Here is a 21,980-nt window from a genome sequence, read left to right as displayed (position 1 = left end):
GTCTTTTATGAAGGATCTCCAACAGTCCCCTCAACTGGGCAGAAATTATCATGACGCACCCCTGCACTACGTATTGCTCCAAAGGTGTCTAATAGACACAACTGAAAAAAGGCTTCCCAAGCCAGGAGCTCTTTTCTGGGCCTCAATAGAGTTCCTCCGAACAGCCACCCGCTCCAGTGGAGTCCCATTCAGTGTTGAAATGGCAAGTCAATTTTTTTCTACACCATCTGGTGTATGATAATAAATGTCCTATCTGCTACGATAGTCACAATCGTGACTGAACAGCAACCGCTATTAAAAACTGCCAGTTTTATTTTAACCACCTTAACCAGTTCTTTTGACTTAAATTAAAGAACTATGTGTAATATAACAAAATGCCCCTATGAATAGAGCACACACTATATGCTGATACCAGCGTATGCTGCCTCAGCAGCATTTCTATGTTTAAAAATTTATAAGCTATGGCAGACGTTACCTATCGTTCGCTGCCCATGGCTGTAACTTAGCAGCGATTTGAAGCGTAGCCGCGGCTATATTTAACCGTCTGCTGCTAATTTTAACAGCATGCTCCCAAGCCGTGCCGGCAGCCCCAACTCCTAATGTAGTTCCACGGTGGCTTAAAATCCGGCCGGCAATAATGAAACCGAGCTCCTATGGAGCTTCCACGGCGGCCTCCAGAAATTGTCTGCCTGCTCCCGTATGGAGCTCCAATGGCGGCCGCCACAAGAGCGGCCGCCTCCATCAGCTACTCCGGGATCGCTGTTGCAGTGGCCCACTGAAAGTAAACTGTACTAACCTGCCAGAGCAGTTGCGAACTGTTCCAACCTGCTGCATTGCGTCTCGCGTATTTGGCACGCATGCGGAATAGCGGGCTTCTCACGTAGTCACTCACGTGATTTCGAAATAAAATAGATAGTTTCAGAGACAACCTGTGAAAGTAACACTTTGTGTGAGCTCCTGATGTCTTCTTTTTGAGTCCACATACAAGATTAGAAGTTGTTCACCCAGAGCTGAACGCACTTCTCGGCATCTGCACAATGGTGTCTGTCTTGTCCCTTCTTGTGTTTCTTGTGCATGGTGGTGGAAAGATTGGTGGAAACAGGGCTGCAACGTGAATGCTCTTTCCTTGACCCCAGCTCCTGATGTGAAATGTGTGTATGTTTCTATACTCTATAATGGACTCCTTGATCGGTTAAGAACCCACTGAGAATACAAAACCTAGATCGCCTGAAGTTGAGGTGAGCAATTACCTGCTGATGGTTATGGCCTCTTGCTAAGAGCCCATCACCTCTTCCTCCCTCCTCCGGAATCTGTCTTGCTCTGCAGGGCCTCCCTTCATTCCTTCAGCCATAAGGTCATAAGGTCATGATAGGAGCAGAATCAGGCCATTCTCCCCATAACCCCTGACACCCGTATTAATCAAAAAAAATATCTATATCTGCGTTAAAAATATCCATACTAAGTTCCCATAGTTAGCGCTTCCAGACCACCAATGCCTGGAAGCAACACGATTCAGCGCAAACTATTAAATCAACAAAAGCTATTTTAGTATCAGCCTTGGCACTCCCTATAAACCATTCACACTTCAGCCAAATATAAGAGTTCAAAATATGTGTAAAATTATAACAGCAGCCAGAAGAAATAATCCAGCAACTGACCTCTGAGTCGCTCACTATAAGTGGTGACAATGGGGAGTCTTTCATTCTAGTTAATGTCATTTCAGCTGTGCGATTAAGACTGGGGGTACAAGAAACTGCAGATGTTGGAATCTGGAGCAATAATCTTGGCAAAGTCAATGGATATTTTGAAGGCAGAGATAGATAGAATATTTTTCCCATTTTGTATAGCTCTAAAACTCAATGACATGGTTTGATCCCCAATAAACAAAGACAATAAACATCTAAATGCACCGTACCATGGTCTTTGAAGCTTGTCTACTGATTTGACCCATGGCTATTTGCTCCCACTGCCTTTGGAGAGGTTGCCTCACAGTTCTCCTGGCCATTTGTTGGTAGATCATAACTCTTCTCTTCCTCCACTATGGACATTGGCAGTGCTTGTAGGCAGATTGTGTTTTTTGAAAAACTCCTAGCACATCTTGCAGCTATTATGGGAAAGATGTGGAAGAGAAATGGAAGACATTTAAAGGTGACATTTTAAGAGTACAAAATCTTTATGTCCCTGTTCAGTTGAAAGGAAATAGTAAGAAATGGAAAGAGCCATGGTTTTCAAGGGAAATTGGATACTTGGTTCGGAAAAAGAGAGAGATCTACAATAATTATAGGCAGCATGGAGTAAATGAGGTGCTCGAGGAGCATAAAGAATGTAAAAAGAATCTCAAGAAAGAAATAAGAAAAGCTAAAAGAAGATATGAGGTTGCTTTGGCAAGTAAGGTGAAAGTAAATCCTAAGGGTTTCTACAGCGATATTAATAGCAAAAGGATAACAAGGGATAAAGTTGGTCCATTAGAGAGTCAGAGTGGACAGCTATCTGCAGAGCCAAAAGAGATGGGGGAAGATATTGAACAATTTATTTTCTTCGGTATTCACCAAGGAGAAGGATATTGAATTATGTGAGGTAAGGGAAACAAGCAGAGTAGCTATGGAAACTATGAGATTCAAAGAAGAGGAAGTTCTGACACTTTTGAGAAATATAAAAGTGGATAAGTCTCCAGGTCCGGACAGGATATTCCCTAGGACATTGAGGGAAGTTAGTGTAGAAATAGCAGGGGCTATGACAGAAATATTTTAAATGTCATTAGAAACGGGAATAGTGCCGGAGGATTGGTGTACTGCGCATGTTGTTCCATTGTTTAAAAAGGGGTCTAAGAGTAAACCTAGCAATTATAGACCTGTTAGTTTGACATCAGTGGTGGGCAAATTAATGGAAAGGATACTTAGAGATAATATATATAAGCATCTGGATAAACAGGGTCTGATTAGGAACAGTCAACATGGATTTGTGCCTGGAAGGTCATGTTTGACTAATCGTTGACAAGGTTCCTCACGGAAGGTTGGTTAAGAAGGTTCAATGGTTGGGGATTAATGGAGGAGTAGCAAGATGGTTTCAACAGTGACTGAATGGGAGATGCCAGAGAGTAATGGTGGATGGTTGTTTGTCAGGTTGGAGGCCAGTGACTAGTGGGGTTCCACAGGGATCTGTGTTGGGTCCACTGTTGTTTGTCATGTACATCAATGATCTGGATGATGGTGTGGTAAATTGGATTAGTAAGTATGCAGATGATACTAAGATAGGTGGGGTTGTGGATAATGAAGTAGATTTTCAAAGTCTACAGAGAGATTTATGCCAGTTGGAAGAGTGGGCTGAAAGATGGCAGATGGAGTTTAATGCTGATAAGTGTGAGGTGCTACATCTTGGCAGGACAAATCAAAATAGGACGTACATGGTAAATGGTAGGGAATTGAAGAATGCAGGTGAACAGAGGGATCTGGGAATAACTGTGCACAGTTCCCTGAAAGTGGAATCTCATGTAGATAGGGTGGTAAAGAAAGCTTTTGCTGTGCTGGCCTTTATAAATCAGAGCATTGAGTATAGAAGTTGGGATGTAATGTTAAAATTGTACAAGGCATTGGTGAGGCCAATTCTGGAGTATGGTGTACAATTTTCGTCGCCTAATTATAGGAAGGATGTCAATAAAATAGAGAGAGTACAGAGGAGATTTACTGGAATGTTGCCTGGGTTTCAGCAACTAAGTTACAGAGAAAGGTTGAACAAGTTAGGGCTTTATTCTTTGGAGTGCAGAAGGTTAAGGGGGGACTTGATAGAGGTCTTTAAAATGATGAGAGGGATAGACAGAGTTGATGTGGATAAGCTTTTCCCACTGAGAGTAGGGAAGATTCAAACAAGGGGACATGACTTGAGAATTAAGGGACAGAAGTTTAGGGGTAACATGAGGGGGAACTTCTTTACTCAGAGAGTGGTGGCTGTGTGGAATGAGCTTCCAGTGAAGGTGGTGGAGGCAGATTCGTTTTTATCATTTAAAAATAAATTGGATAGTTATATGGACAGGAAAGGTATGGAGGGTTATGGTCTGAACGCAGGTGTATGGGACTAGGGGAGAATACGTGTTCGGCACGGACTAGAAGGGTCGAGATGGCCTGTTTCCGTGCTGTAATTGTTATATGGTTATTATATGGTTATAATGCTTTCCCCTTTAAAAGGTGTTGACCTGCCTTCAGTGTGATAGGTTTGCTTTAAGCAGTGCTTCCCACTAATAATATTGAGCTCTGCTGAAGTGTGGAACCAATGAGTAGGGCAGTTATCAGTGGCTACACACTAATCTCGCAGATGAGCAGGCAGTACAAGTTTTGTGCGCCACCTGTATTGAAAGGACCTGGTGTGGGTTAATTCCCCATATTCACTTTTATGCACCATTAGCTTTCACAATTCCAAAATATCGTAGTCCCAATACTGAACTCAGTGCAGAGCGATGCAGACTTTCCTCCAGTCAGAGCAATATCCATTACTCTCTATTTCTTGTTGAACAGCTAATGTATCATCGATCGTTTCACTGAACACTTCAGCTCAGTCTGCCTAAAGGGCCTGTCCCACTTGGGAGACCTAATCCGTGAGTTCAGGCGAGTTTGCCCTTGACTCATACTCGCAGCATGGGAGGATGAGTACAATAGGCAGTTCCCTGTCCTCATTTACATTTTTATCTCTGTTTGCTTTGTTATTACCTTCTCCTAGCTAACAATGATCTATTCTACATTTTCCTTGATCTCCATCGCCTTTGTCTTGTTTTCTCACCTTACACTTCCTTATCTCTGTATCCCTCTCCCCTGATTCAGTCTGAGGAGGGGGGTCTCATCCCAAAATGTATCATCTATGCTACCACTACTGCTCTAACGGTGTTAACAAAACAAATCAATAGATAATAGACAATAGGTGCAGGAGTAGGCCATTCGGCCCTTCGATCCAGCATCGCCATTCAATGACTGATCATCCCCAATCAGTACCCCGTTCCAGCCTTCTCCCCATATCCCCTGACTCGGCTATCTTTAAGAGCCCTATCTAGCTCTCTCTTCAAAGCATCCAGAGAATACTACAATCATGTAGTATTTTCCATTTTTTTGACACAGATCATTTGCATGACCCTGATCAACCATTCTCTATTGCTTCATTAAAACATTCAATGGTTAGTCAAATAATACTTGCTTTTAACATTTGCTTTCATTTAAGAGTCCATATTTTATTTTCTAAGTAATATTGGAATTTTTGTTGCAATTTCTTTTCTTTTTCAACAACACAATACCAGATGGAAGCACTGCTTTGTAGCTCTCTGGGAGGGCTGTTAAATGTCATGCTCATCCACTGGAAAATTTGCAGGGTTTACTGATATTAATGTATTTTTAATCAAAAATATTGAAGTTAGGTCTTATAGTTCTTTAAAAGTGCAACCTCATAATAGAAATTAAATCCATGTATTTTAATATCAGAAATATTTTTAATAAGTTGTAGAAAATATATCGCCTTGTGAATCACAGCCTATTGTAGCTGGTAATTATGCCATAATCAGCCTTGCACGTGAAATTGGAAGAATGTTAAAGCTTCTGTCCAACAAAGCTATAACTACCAATTCACTAATTCACTTTTATTTTAATTGTAATTATTTTGTAGGTAATTTTTAAAAAACGGTCGGAGCCAGCCTGCAACACATACCTTCAAGGTCTCTAGGTGAAGGATGAAGTGCAGTGGATTAGCTACAGAAGTTAAAGCCTCGAACAGCAAATAAAAGTAGGGCTTGCTCTAGGGGGAGTGGCCTTGTTGAGGTGACGTGCCTTGGTGAGTAAAGTGTGAGTCTTTGACTCAAGAATCTTCGGCGAGGAGGCTGAGGCAAGAAGGTTACACTTGATTCAAATTTGTGATTTTTGCCCACTGAAGAAATGGCAGGCAAGTTGGTATAGTGTGTTTCCTGCAGGATTTGGGAAGTCAAGGACATCGCTGGTGCTTCTGGAAACTATACCAGTAGAAATTGTGTCCAGGTGCAGCTCCTGAATAAACGTATGAATGAACTGGAGAAGCAGCTGAATGACCTCAGGGTCATCCGGTAAAACGAGAGCTTCCTGGACAAGACCTTCAGTGAGGTTGTCATGCCAAGGATACAGTAAGAGCGGTGGGTGACTGTGAGAAAGGGGAGTAAACGTGGAGTGCAGGAGACCTCGGTGGCTGCATAAGGCTGTACCTTGGAAGCTGTTGGGCCAGACAACGCTTCCAGTCCGAGCGGCACTGGATAAGACTCGACTGGAATCCTAACGATAAGACTCGACTGGTGAGACCGACGTAGGGCAGAGCCATAGTGGTGGGTTACTCCATTGTCCGAGGTGCGGACAGGAGATTCTCTGGCAGCAGGCGAGACTCGAGAATGGTCTGTTGCCTCCCTGGTGCCAGGGTTCAAGATGTCACAAACCCCTGACTTCAGAACATCCTCGAGAGGGAAGTTGAGCAACCGGAAGTAGTTGTGCATATGGGCACAAACAATGTCAGAAAGAAGAGGAAGGAGGTTCTGCAACATAAGTTTAGAGAGTTAGGAAGAAGACAGAAAAGCAGGATTTATAGGTTGGTTATCTCTGGATTGCTTCCTGTACCTTGTGGTGGTGAGGGCAGGAACAGGGAGATAGGGGATCTGAATGGTTGGCTGGGGGGCTGGTGCAGGGATTTAGATTTATTGACTCTTCTGGGGTAGGGGTGACCTGTACAAAAGGGACGGGTTACACCTTAACTGGAGGGGGACCAACATTCTGGCATGCAGGTTTGCTAATGCTACACCTGTGGGTTTAAAATAAATAGCATTTGGAGGGGTTGACAAATTGGGAGTTTAAAAATGGAGTTAATGGGGAAGTGAGTACAGGAAAAGTTACAAAAGACTCCTGAATTAATAGGAAGGAAAGATCAAGAAGGGATAAGAGAGTAAGGTCAGGGGCAATAGTCACCGGTGTGAGAGGGGATGTGAATACCGAAGTTAAAGTGTTGTATATGAATGCGCAAAGCAAAGAAATAAAGTGGATGAGCTTGAGTCTCAGTTAGAGATTGGCAAATATGATGTTGTGGGAATTACAGAGAAATGGCTGCAAGAGGGCCAGGGCTGGGAACTGAATATTCACGGTATATGTTCTATCGAAAAGACGGACAGGTGGGCAGAGAGGGTGGGATAGCTCTCTTGGTAAGGAATTAAATTCATTCCCTTGCGAGGGGTGACATAGAATCAGGAGATGTAGTCAGTATGGATAGAACTGAGGAATTGGAAGGGTCAAAAGACCCTAATAGGAGTTATTTACAGGCCCCCAAACAGTAGCCTCAATATAGGGTGTAAGTTGACAAGAGTTAAAATTGGCATGTAGAAAAGGTAATGCCATGTTTATGGGAGATTTCAACAAGCAAGTAGCCTGGGAAAATCAGGTTGGTACTGGACCCCAAGAAAGAGAGTTTGTGGAGTGCCTCCGAGATGGATTTTTAGACTAGCTTGTATTGGAGCCTACCAGGGAGAAGGCAATTCTGGATTTAGTGTTGTGTAATAAACTGGGGATTTGATAAGGGAACTCAAGGTAAAGGAGCCACTAGTAGGTAGTGACCATAAATACAATTTGAGAGAGAGAAGGGAAAATCGGAAGTGTCAGTATCACAGTTGAACAAATGGGACTATGGGCCCATGAGAGAGGAGCTGGCCAAAGTTGACTGGAAAGAGACCGTAGCAAGGATGACAGTGGAACAACAATGGCAGGTATTTCTGGGAATAATACAGAAGGTGCAGGATCAGTTAATTCCAAAGAGGAAGAAAGATTCTAAGGGGAGAAAGAGGTGACCATGGCTGACAAGGGAAGTCAAGGACAGTATAATAATAAAAGAGAAATATAACATAGCAAAGACCTGCGGGAAGCCAGAGGATTGGGAAACTTTTTAAAAGCAACAGAAGATAACTAAAAAGGCAATACGGGGAGAAAAGATGAGGTATAAAGGTAAGCTAGCCAAGAATAGATAGGAGGATAGTAAAAGCATATTTAGGTATTAGAAGAGGAAAACATTAGTTAAGCCAAATGTGGGTCCCTTGAAGACAGAAACAGGTGAATTTATTATGGGGAACAAGGAAATGGCAGACGAGTTGAACATGTACTTTGGGTCTGGCTTCAATAAGGAGGACACAAACTATCTCCCAGATGTACTATTGGCCAGAGGACCTGGGGTGATGGAGGAACTGAAGGAAATTCACATTAGGCAGGAAATGATGTTGGGTAGACTGATGGGACAAAAGGCTGATAAAAAAACAAGGACTGATGATCTGCATCCCAGGGTACTTAAGGAAGTGGCTCTAGAAATCGTGGATGCATTGGTGATCATTTTCCAATGTTCTGTAGATTCAGGATCAGTTCCTGTGGATTGGAGGGTAGCTTGTTATCCCACTTTTTAAGAAAGGAGGAAGAGTGAAAACAGGGAATTATAGACCAGTTAACCTGACATCGGAAAGACGCTGGAGTCAATTATAAAAAGTGAAATAACGACACATTTGGATAGCAGTAAACAGGATCGGTTCGATTCAGCATGGATTTACGAAAGGGAAATCATGCTTGATGAATCTTCTGGAATTTTTTGAGGAAAATGGACAAGGGAGAGCCAGTGGATGTAGTATACCTGGATTATCAGAAAACCTTTGACAAGGTCCCACGTAGGAGATCAGTTGGCAAAATTAGAAAACATGGTATTGGGGGTAGGGTACTGACATGCATAGAAAATTGGTAGGCAGACAGGATTACAAAAAGTAGAGATTAACGTGTCCCTTTCGGAATGGTAGGCAGTGACTAGTGGGGTACCGCAAGGCTCGGTGCTGGGACCGCAGCTATTTACAATATACATCAATGATTTAGATGAAGGGATTCAAAGTAACATTAGCAAATTTGCAGATGACACAAAGCTGGGTGGCAGTGTGAACTGTGATGAGGATGCTATCAGGATGCAGGGTGACTTGGACAGGTTGGGTGAGTGGGTAGATGCATGGCAAATGCAGTTTAATGTGGATAAATGTGAGGTTATCCACTTTGGTGGCAAGGACAGGAAGGCTGATTATTATCTGAATGGTGTCACGTTAGGAAAAAGGGAAGTCAAGTCAAGTCAAGTCAAGTTTATTTGTCACATACACATACGAGATGTGCAGTGAAATGAAAGTGGCAATGCTCGCGGACTTTTGTGCAAAAGACAAACAACAAAACCACCAAACAAATTATAAACACAATCATAACACACATATTCTTTTACATAATAAATAATAGAAGGAAAAACGTTCTGTAGAGTTAGTACCTGGTGAGAAAGGCGTTTACAGTCCGAATTGCCTCTGGGAAGAAACTCCTTCTCAACCTCTCCGTTCTCACTGCATGGCAACGGAGGCGTTTGCCTGACCGTAGCGGCTGGAACAGTCCGTTGCAGGAGTGTAAGAGGTCTCTCATGATTTTGTTTGCTCTGGAGTTGCACCTCCTGTTGTATAGTTCCTGCAGGGGGGTGAGTGAAGTTCCCATAGTGTGTTCGGCCGAACGTCACTGAAAGTAAGCATGCAGGTACAGCAGGCAATGAAGAAAGCGAATGGCATGTTGGCCTTCATAACAAGAGGAGTTGAGAATAGGAGTAATTAGGTCCTTCTGCAGTTGTACAGGATCCTGTATTGTGTACAGTTTTGGCCTCCAAATTTGAGGAAGGACATTCTTGCTATTGAAGGAATGCAGCGTAGGTTCACGAGGTTAATTCCTGGGATGGCTGGACTGTCATATGTTGAAAGAATGGAGTGACCGTGCTTGTATACACTGGAATTTAGAAGGATGAGAGGAGATCTGATGGAAACAATTAGGATTATTATGGGATTTAACATGCTAGAGGCAGGAAACATGTTCCTGATGTTGGTGGAGTCCAGAACCAGGGGCCACAGTTTAAGAATATGGGGTAGGCCATTTAGAATGGAGATGAGGAAAAACATTTCACCCAGAGAGTTGTGATTCTGTGGAATTCTCTGCCTCAAAAGGCAGTGGAGGCGGATTCGCTGGATGCTTTCAAGAGGGAGTTACAGCTCTTAAAATAGCGGAGTCAAGGGATATGGGGAGTAGGCAGGAACGAGGTACTGATTGTGGATGATCAGCCATGATCACAGTGAATGGCGGAGATGGCTCGAAGGGCCAAATGGCCTACTCCTGCACCTATAGGTCTATTGTAATCAACCAGTTAGAAGATTTACCTGGTCATATTACGTCATCAGGACCAACACTTATCACAGGCTGGGCACATATATTTGTTGTAAAGGATTGCTTTCTCCAGCAAATTGTACCCAGCTTATCCCAGACCCAAGCAATGTGTTTTCAAATGGTTAACCCTATTCTCTGCCTCTCTGCCTAAAGATTTTTACACAGTGAGCAACTGTATCCATGATTTTTTGAGAAAATATCTTGCAGTGAGTGTGGATTCTGATCATTCTCTCTGATCCCTGGTCTTAGTGGGAGCTTAAGCCTGTCTCTTGGATGGCAATGTTCCTCCTAACACTTTATCATTTCTGCCTCAATCTTGCCTTTGCTATGACTGCCTGGATTGATCTATGACATTTGTAAGACATTGATGTTCTTATTGCATAGCTCTTACTTTATGATAGAAGACATTCATGTTAGGCAGTCACTGGAATTGCTCACCAGCCACTTCCTTACTGCTTGTATAAAGCTCTTTATAGATAAGGGTGATTAATTATGTCGAAGAAGATAGCCTACAGATCCATATATTACTACTGTGCACAATATCAGTGATGTTTATAGGTTGTAGTCATCTGTGCTGTTCATAAGATAAATATATTTCACCAGTTTTCAGCAAAAAGCATTTGTATATTCTGTGGCTATCTAAGCGTGGACATGTTAAGGCCATATGCATATCTCTTCTAGTAAAATTAAAATACTATTCACGTCCTTGTTCAGTGGCAGGTAAACTTTTATTGCAAGATTACACATATTAAATGTATCTTGGACCATTTCAAAGACTCATTGTATGAAAAACTTAATAGTTATAAGGAATTATTCATGAATCACTACTGCATAACTTAAATGTGATAATTTACAACTCGTGTTTTGCATTTCAGCTTCAAACTGCTTCCCGGTCAACAAACTGAACATTGAGATAATGGGAAAAATAAAGCTTTTTATCGAAGGCTATGCATTGATAAAAAATGAAACAGTAAGAAAACTTAAAGCGTGTAAATGTGTCGGCAAGCTTTGATGAAATATAATAAAACCAGGCTTCCTCACAAATTAATGGGAACCATATAAATTTATTCTAGAATCAGTTATCATTTCTACTGTGTTCAGTTTGCTTGCTTTACAATCTTAACATTAATAAACTTTCTTTATTACTTGTCAGGAAATTGAGTGCAACTGTCCTTGTCCTGAGCCTCCTCCATTGCAAGGGTGATGCCACACACAAACTGCACATTTTCCGCTTGGGAAGCTTACACCCCCCCCCCCCCCTTTCTTTTTCTTGTGTCCCCCCTCCCACCCTGGTGTGCACCCATTCTCCCACCCACATGTCACCCTGCTCCTTTCCCTTCCTTCATAAACTTAGTTCCCAACACTTAGTCTCTTATCTCTCTTTTTTCCGCCCTCTTCCCCCTCCACCCTGAGCTCTTTCACCAATATCTCTCTCTCTGTCTTTACATTTCACTCCTTTTCTTTGCTTATCTGAAACTCTTTTGTCTCCTTTTCACCTCCAGCCTTTGTCACTTATTCTACCCATCTGCCATCAAAAGCCCCTTCACCTGTATCCATATATCGCTTGCCAGGCCTTGCCCGGCCTTTACCTCGCTTACCCAGCTTTCTGCCACCAATACAATCAGTCAGAAGAAAAGCATCCAACCTGAACCATCACCTGACCATTCCCTCCACAGATGCTGCTTGGTCCGCTGAGTGCCTCCCGCACAATAGAATGCAATACATTGTTAACTTGCAGAGAAAAAAATTATAAAATGTAGTTAAACATTTATTGTTATAAAACCAAATAAACATAAATAATTGTAAGTTTGTAGTATAGTTTTAGTTTAGAGATACAGTAAGAAAACAGAAACATAGAAACATAGAAAATGGAGGTGCAGGCTCGAAGGGCCGAATGGAGTAGGAGTAGGCCATTCGGCCCTTCGTGCCTGCACCTCCATTCAATATGATCATGGCTGATCACCCAACTCAGTATCCTGTACCTGCTTTCTCTCCATACCCCCTGATCCACTGTGGTGGATGTTAATATGTGTTTATTGTTGTTTTATTGTATTGTATTATATGTATGACTGCTGCAATTTCGTTCAGACTTCGGTCTGAATGACAATAAAAGGCTATCTATCTATCTATCTATCTATCTATCTATCTATCTATCTATCTATCTATCTATCTATCTATCTATCCCTTTAGCCACAAGGGCCACATCCAACTCCCTCTTAAATATAGCCAATGAACTGGCCTCAACTACCTTCTGTGGCAGAGAGTTCCAGAGATTCACCACTCTCTGTGTGAAAAATGTTTTTCTCATCTCGGTCCAAAAGGATTTCCCCCTTATCCTTAAACTGCGACCCCTTGTCCTGGACTTCCCCAACATCGGGAACAATCTTCTTGCATCTAGCCTGTCCAACCCCTTAAGAATTTTGTAAGTTTCTATAATCCCCTAAATCTTCTAAATTCTAGCGAGTACAAGCCGAGTCTATCCAGTCTTTCTTCATATGAAAGTCCTGACATTCCAGGAATCAGTCTGGTGAACCTTCTCTGCACTCCCTCTTTGGCAAGAATGTCTTTCCTCAGATTTGAAGACCAAAACTGTACACAATACTCCAGGTGTGGTCTCGCCAATACCCTGTACAACTGCAGTAGAACCTCCCTGCTCCTATACTCAAATCCTTTTGCTATGAATGCTAACATACCATTCACTTTCTTCACTGCCTGCTGCACCTGCATGCCTACTTTCAATGACTGGTGTACCATGACACCCAGGTCTCGTTGCATCTCCCCTTTTCCTAATCGGCCACCATTTAGATAATAGTCTACTTTCCTGTTTTTGCCACCAAAGTGGATAACCTCACATTTATCCACATTTCCTGCATCTGCCATGCATTTGCCCACTCACCCAGCCTATCCAAGTCATCTTGCAGCCTCCTAGCATCCTCCTCACAGCTAACACTGCCCCCCAGCTTCATGTCATCTGCAAACTTGGAGATGTTGCATTCAATTCCCTTGTCCAAATCATTAATATATATTGTAAATAGCTGGGGTCCTAGCACTGAGCCTTGCGGTACCCCACTAGTCACTGCCTGCCATTCTGAAAAGGACCCGTTTACTCCTACTCTTTGCTTCCTGTTTGCCAGCCAGTTCTCTATCCACATCAAAACTGCACCCCCAATACCATGTGCTTTAAGTTTGTATACTAATACACCTAATATACAGACACCTCGGCCCACCGAATCCGCGCTGACCCGTGACCCCTGCACACTAACGCTATCCTACACACACTAGGGGCAATTTACAATTTTACCAAGCCAAATAGCCTACAAACCTGAACGTCTTTCGAGTGAGGGAGAAAACCACAGCACCCGGAGAAAACCCTCGCAGGTCACGGGGAGAACATACAAACTGCATACAAACAGAACCTGTAGTCAGGATCGAACCCGGGTCTCTGACGCTGTAAGGCAGCAACTCTATCGCTACGCCACCATCCAAATTGGAATGAAGTATTGAAAATATCAATATTTTGGAAAAGTAGTAACATGTTTTATGAACAATATCCATTTTCAAGCTAACCGATAATGCTTTAGATGAAAAACTACATTCACCATAACAGTTTTAAATTACCTAAGTTTTCAGCGCTTAATCAGATAATTGGTTTTAAGGCATAGTTCACATTATTTGCTGCTATTGTGATATATTATCTCATGGACAGACTCCTATGGAAAAGCATTGCTCATTTAGGAATGGGTAGAACTCTAGACTTTGCAGCATATACAACATTTTAGCTGGATATCAATTTATTTAATTTTAATGATTTGTGATAATGAATAATGGTACTGCAGAAGGTGCAGTAAATGAACTGATTGAAGCTTGGTGCAGTTAAATGGTACAGAGGCTTTTGGCAAGATCTTTCATTTCCCTCTTATATTTCAATATCTGGTTAAGTTTTGGATGTCAGTTCTTGTCTTAATATCATAGAGCACAAGATTTATGTTTGTCACTGAAGATCTGTACAATATCAGTATCGTAACACCCTGGATGTTATCTTCTACTTTTGATGGATTTGTATAATTAATCTGTTGAATATTTATAGGCTACATCTATGCTCCTGATAATTAACAAATACTGCATTTCTGTTCAAGGTGCAAAAAAAAAAAAAATGTAATTTAACGCTCCCCTGACTTTCTCATTCTGGATCATGTGAGTTGTATTTGAGTTGGTCAAGTGAATTAATTCTCAATGTTTTTTTCCCAATTTTAGTTACTAACAAGAAGCCTTTTACTTATTGTCACGTAACAAAATCATGTACTCTCTTTGCCTGGAAGGTCGGATTTAGTTATTTCGAGAGGGCTGGAATATACAAACTGGATGAAATGCTCAGGCTTTATAATAATAATAATAATAATAATTTTATTTATAGAACACTTTAAAAACAAACACAGCTGCAACAAAGTGCTGTACATCACTAATCATTGACAAAAAAACTTAATACACATCAAAAATAAGAATCAAAAGAAATAGTAGGAAAAGACATGTAAAATAAAGAAACATCAAAAACACCAAAAACAGAAGCAAAGCCTCAGGCATGCTCAAAAGCCAGGGAGCACAAATGTGTTTTAACACTGGATTTGAAGATGGACAGTGAGGGGGCCTGTCTGATGTGCAACGGCAGGGTGTTCCAGAGTGCCGGAGCAGCAACAGAGAAGGCTCTAACCCCTCTGAGCCTCCGACTAGACCTAGATAAGGCATTGGTCAGACCACATTTGGAGTATTGTGAGCAGTTTTGGGCCCCATATCCGAGGAAGGATGCGTTGGCATGGGAGAGGGTCCAGGGAAGGTTTATGAGAATGATCTCAGGAATGGTTGGGTTAACATATGATGAGCGTTTGTCGGCACTGGGCCTGCTGGAGTTTAAAAGGATGAGGGGGACCCTTATTGAAACTTACCAAATAGTGAAAGGCCTCGATAGAGTAGATGCGGAGGGGATGCTTCCACTAACGGGAGAGTCTACGACCAGAGGATATAGCCTCATAATAAAAGGACATACCTTTAGAAAGGAGATGAGGAGAAATGTCTTTAGTCAGAGGGTGGTGAATTTGTGGAAGTCATTGTCCCAGAAGGCTGTGAATGCCAAGTCAATGGATATTTTTGATGCAGAGATTGATAGATACAGGTGTCACGGGTTATGGGAAGAAGGCAGGAAAATGGTAGATCAGCCTTGATTGAATGGCAGAGTAGATTTGATGTGCCAAATGGCCTAATTCTTCTCCTATTACTTATGAACCTAGGAAGGTCAGCCTTTTTACATTAGTTCTTATTTTTGTGATGTTCTAAATTGCGTGATGACCAATCACTGGACGCCAAAATGGAATACAAGCGGCGTGAATCTCACTCTATCTCTTTACTATTACGACTTAAGGATGTAAGAGAAATTCAACACACGGACTGCCTTTGCTAATCTTTATTTGCAGGTTATTTTACAGCAGCTCAGTGCCAAAACAAATAGACTTAGGGCAGCTTATGTGGTAAAGTTGCAAACAAAAATTATACTGCTGAATAAATTAAAGCTGAGTCGTGTTTGTGTTGGTCTTATTTCAAATATGTTTCCCTCAATTTTAGAAATTTTATGCTGTTATTTGAAAAGTAAACACTATTCCTGATATGAGATTAAGTTCCTAATCTCCCTATGTCTAATTATTCATGAGACCTCACTCTTGGGAAAAGTATCTTGAAGTTATTATTGAAATATAGCCTATGATTGAATTTTGATGAATTTTTATTCGGTACTTGATATACATACTAGATTCATAGGCATGCCTGTTGGATTTCAAGTGGCATTCTGGTATCCTTCGGGAACATATGCTCTATTTAGCTTAATGAAAAATAAAATTTTATGGGTCATTATTATATAAATCACAATGACTCATGTTTAATTAATATTGAATTTAATTTAAAATCTCAAGATAAATAAAAATGTCAATTCCTATCGGAGTAAAAGAACACACACTATGTTCATTACTATTTATAAGTAATCCTTTCTCTGATATTTTCATTTTAGAACTAATGCAAATAATCAAATTTATAGTTTATCTTGAATGTACTGAAAAATAACTCGTATCTTAATTGGTTTGCGGAATAAGAGACAGCTCCACAAATGAATACAGAAATACAGTATTTTTAACCTCTGCCAATTCGGGAACGCACGCATGATTCCAACATCCTGTCGTCATTCAATAGGATAATTATGGTACGTGGTGTGCACTAACAGCTCCATTTATTGGCTGGACACCTTGGCATGGGTTAACAGCTAATTCCAGCTAAAGCTAACATGGAACTCCTGAAAAGCAGGCACTGACAGGCAATCAGTAAGTGGAGCAGAACCGTGAAGATTTGTGCAAAGGAGAGTGGATTCTGAACAAAGTTTGTTTTTGTATTAAAAATATTTATGCAACAGAGAGTCGACAAAGAGCAAGCATCTGTGTTTATGGATAATACCCGATGGCTTCAGTGGAAGATTGATTGAAAGATACAGAATGGAAACAGGCCCTTCAACCTCTCAAGTCCAAGCCGACTACCAATCACCCGTTTACACTAGTTCCACGTTATCCCACTTTCATATCCACTTCTTACACACTTGGGGAAATTTACCAAGACCAATTAACCTACAAGCCCGCACATCTTTGGGATGTGGGAAGAAATCCATGTGATCACAGGGAGAGCGTTTAAACTTACCACAGATAGCACACGAGGTCAGGATCAAACCTGGGTCCTTGGCACTGAAAGGTAAGAGCTCTACCAGCTGTGCCACTGTGCTGCCCTATGGGAGATGTGGAAAGTAGAGAGGGATGCTGTATTTGTAGGATGCCAGGAGTTCCTTTAGATATTATCCCAAAGAACAATAGGAATAAGTAGACATGGAGATTAGTGCCTAGACTCAAACCCTGTGGACCTAGAGGCAGTATTATAAGAGGTCACATAAATGGCTAAGGTTATTGAATGCAATTTTTAATGGCCATGTGCTGGCAAATACACCTTGAGTTTCAGACAGTCCTGCATCTATAATTTACATGTGACCAAATCTGCATCGCTGTCAAAAATCTGCATCAGACAAGGAATTGTAAATTTAATGTTCCTTTTGGAATGAAGAAATGAGAAGGGAGAGGAAAGCATATCCGCTGGTAAAAGAGAGTCCGAAGAAGTGTCTCGATCTGAAACATCACATATTCTTGTGTAATTTTTGTCCCTTTTCACAAACTTTTTTAAAGATTTTTTTTTGTTATTTGAAAAGTAAACACAATTCCCGATATGAGATTAAGTTCCTAATCTGCCTGTCTAATTAAACATGGAGTAGCATTGGTAGAAGATTAAACATGATCAGTGTAAATATTTACAGAATGGATCATGCACTAAATAGATTGTCGAAGATTATTTTTATTTTTTGCTTCTATGTGACAGTATAATATTTTACAGGCAAGCATTTCAATACTGGGGTACAAGAAGTTTCTATCTTGGTATTCGTATATTTTTAAATTACCAAACCCAAATGCCAAGTCAGGACTGTACAAATAATTTGTAACAGATCATTGACTATACTCTAAATAATATTTTCCCTGCAACAGCGTGGAGAGCTGACTGGTTTTGAAGACCTCACTATTTAAAATGTTTAATTAAAATGTTGCTTTGGTAACTATGTATATACCATGACAAGTCTGAACCACCAGGGGTTAAATAGTCTTCTTATTTCTCCTGCCAAAATGTAACCATTTTTCAATACTATAAGGGACAACGTTACCCATTCATTTATTCACTCTGCAAGCCTTTCATGGTTTCCTGTATTTTCTTATCACCTTTTTATGTTGTTACATTCCTAGTTTTCACTCTATTTACAAAATGTGGTGCTTTTTAAAATCAAAATCATTGCTGTATGTGGTGAGTAAAAGTGATCCCAACATGATCCTTATGGGACATCAATAATCTTCTAGTTTGGAAAACTAATAGATCCCTGTACTAGTCACAAAAAGCTGGGGCAACTGGTGTGACAGGCAGCATCTCTGGAGAGAAGGAATGGGTGATGTTTCATGCCGAGACCCTTCTTCAGACTTATTTTGTAGTTATCTACATACTTTATTTTCTAAGCAGGACCTCACAACCCATATCTTGCCGTTTGGTCATTTATTATGTGGTGCCTTATTAATGATGCATTTAAATTCCATGAATACCACACACTGTTTATCACACTCTTGCTCATACCTTCTGATGTTTCTTCAAATAATTCAATAATGTTGCTGATGTATGATCACTCCAAGGTATCTCAAGGTATTTTGTTAGTGAAATTGTTATCCTTCCTATCATAGGAATTAAGATACCAGGTCTACAGGTTAATTATAACTTTCATTTGGACAGAAGTTGTATTTATCATTCACTAAGGGCTGAGTACGGTTCACTTCTCTATTCATCATGTAAATATGGTTATCAATTCCTCTCCTATTTTCTCTGCTGTTTCTTTGTGAAGCTCTGGGTGCAATCCACCTGGATCCGAGATGTCATTCTTGCTAATAATTGATTGTTGTTAATTGCATCCTTTATGAAGTGAAAAATTCAATCTCTTATTTTTTTTCACTGCTGTCATTTTATCACCAAAACTCCCTCCAATAAAAACTGAAGCAAAATACAGTTACACTGTCTCTGCAATTTGAATAGTGTCCCGTGGACGTTTTTTCATATTATCCCAACTATAGTGGATCCTGAGCTATCTTGGTTTTCTTTTTGTCACTTAGAAACCTATTGAATACCGTCCGGTATTCTGATATTTTTACATTTATATACAATTTTATTTCATATTTCCTTTATTCCTTCCTGGTTGTTTTCCCCAATCTCATTTTATATCCATTTATTGTCCTCTTCGTTTTCTGTATTGTTTAAATCACATGACAGTCAGAATATTTTCCCAGGATAGAACTATCAAATACTAAAGGAACAGCATGGGGCAAGTTTTTTTACACAGAGGAAGTTGGGTGCCTGGACCACATTGCCAGAGGTGGTGGTGAAGGCAGATACTGTACGATAGCGGAATTTAAAAGGCTTTTGGAGAGGCTTATGTATGTGCAGAGAATGGATGGATATGGATTATGTGCAGGCAGGTTTGTATTGCCATCATGTTCAGCACAGACATTGTGGGCCAAAGCCTGTTCCTGTTCAGTACTGTTCCATGGTTTTATGTTCTGAAAGATACAAGCTTATATTTATCTTCATTTTTGCATCATTATTGATGTAAGGATCCAAGGGGTCCTTGGATGATTTCAATGTAACTTTTTGTCAGTCCTGAGATTTTAATGGGAACAGAAGAGATTTTGGACTGTAATCGAGCAAAACACAAGCCGCTGAAGGAACTTAGCATTTCTGGCAGCAACAGTGGAGACAAAGAGATAGTCACTGTTTTAACTGGAAGCACGACATTGGGACTGAGAGTATAGAAGGAAGATAGCCAGTGTAGAGAGATGAAAGGAAGGGGCATGACAGTAGGGCAATAATTGATAGGTGGAACCAGGTGAAGCCATGATCATATTGAATGGCGGTGCAGGCTCGAAGGGCCGAATGGCCTACTCCTGCACCTAATTTCTATGTTTCTATGTAAGTGGATCATGATATTGGTTTCGGCCTAAAAAATCAATTATCCTTTTGCCTCCACATTCACTATGTGGCTCATTGAGTTCCACCAGCAGTTTGCTTTGCTGGAGATTTTCATTGGTCCTGGTACAGATCACATTAAAGTTTGTCTCTCTGCACTGTATTTGTAACATCTCTCATCACCAGACACCTTGGGATTTCTCACTTCTGAAGAGAAATGTTACAGATTAGATAGTGAATTTATGAAACAACCTTGTGTTTATGTTAAATCTTAACAGTCCTGCACAACCCCATGTGTGGCATGGCCTTACATGATATATTGCCTGGGACATACATATTATAAACGATAATGACAATCCACACACTATTCTGGGGAACAGATAAATGCCTTGATCATATTAGTACAGATATACTTTAAATAAACCGTCGTGAGGAAAAGAAAACATGTGGGGAAAATAAAAGTGAATTCTGTTCATTTTATCATCGCTTTGCTTCACTGCAAACCACAGCAATGAAATATTGTAAACTAAATTAAAAAAAGAGGAATATGACAATTAAACATTCTTGACTCTTGGTAAATGATGATTCATTACAGCAAAACATGCTGCTCTGCCCCCCACACTAGCAATTATGGCTATATAATCCTTACCTGCAGTGCATTCTTGTGTGTCTATCAGCCTGTATCTGTACACTATCTTATTGAAATTCCACTGTTGCATTTTCTGCATTTGGATATGAGGAACCTTGCTCACTGGTGCGATGACTTCAGTAGTATCACATTCCCATCGCTGGTCACGGGCATTTGAAACTATACCTCCAAATTCTGCAGTGCCAGTATTGGCCTCGCGAATCGGTGTGTTTAGCTGATTGATGATAATCTGCTTCTTGGCTTTCCAGCCTACCTAAAAGCAGAAAGCCATGAAGAGCACTGTGGTGAGGGGAAATGGTGGGAATTAAGGGATGCACAATGACATAAAATATGCAATGTGAATCCAGAGAAATTGACGGATGAGAGGGAAATGGGGACAAGATGAAGGATCGTGTACGAGGATCCCTTCATATTCTAAGTTTCTATCTCGCCTGCGATTAAGTAAAAGCCCAGTGGAAGATGCAAGCACCTGTATAGCTGAAGTTATAGCACTATAACTGAAGTAATGCAAGCCTTGCTTTTCCTTGCCTATTAGTTCCCACTACCTGTAATTATAGGTTACATTGTTTTATAAGTGAATGGGAACATCATAGCAAGTGTAATGTATTTATGCTTGAGGTTATTGTTGTCATAACTGAATAGCTGGGCATAACTGGTGCTCACTTGTGATACAGAGGCTCTACTACATGCACATGTAGTAGGGTGTAACTAATAGAGCTGATGTGTCACAGCAACAAAGACCCAGTTTCAATCCAGGCTTCAGGAGCTGTCTGTGTGAAGTTTTCCCACATTCTCTCTATGACTGAGTGGGTTTCCTTCAGGTGCCCCAGTTTCCTCCCTTATCCGATACCCATGCAGGTTGCTATGTTGGCTACTGTAAAATCTTCCATAGTGTGAATGAATTGGGAATGAAAATGGGATTAATGATGATTAATATAATTGGGTATTCAAAGGTCAGCATAGGCATGGAGGGCCAAATGGCTTAATTCTGTGCTGCGTCTCTCCACAATTTTACAATTAGATAGCTACTGTACGTTCAAGCTGCGACATATGCATTTGATGCTTATCGTAGTGCTAACATATTGGCGTATGTGTTATTGAGGTGTGAGTCCCGTCGAGTTTGTTCATGGATGAGTGATGGGGACTTGTTCTTTTTGAGTGGTGTGTGGCACTGCAACGGGCTTCTTGGTGCTTGGCCCTCGAGATTGAATGAAATCACAATCATCACACCATTGCACATCCAGTAAACTTAATTTCTAGCTCATGGTCCATATACCTGCATTGTAAGTCTTTTCAGATGTTCATCTGGCATTTTGAAAATGTAAAGAAGGGTTGTGCCTCCACAAGTCCTCCAGGCAAGAGGTCTCAAAATCACTACTCACTAGAACTTAGAACAGTCCAGCACAGAATAGGCCCTTCAGCCCATAATGCCTGCACCAATCATGAGGCCGGGGTCAAAGAAAGAGCGTTCA

This window comes from Leucoraja erinacea, chromosome 3 (genome assembly GCF_028641065.1).
Source record: "Leucoraja erinacea ecotype New England chromosome 3, Leri_hhj_1, whole genome shotgun sequence".
NCBI classification, from domain to species: Eukaryota; Metazoa; Chordata; class Chondrichthyes; order Rajiformes; family Rajidae; genus Leucoraja; species Leucoraja erinaceus.
The sequence above is the reverse complement of the archived record's forward strand: the minus strand, read 5'-3'. Positions refer to the sequence as shown.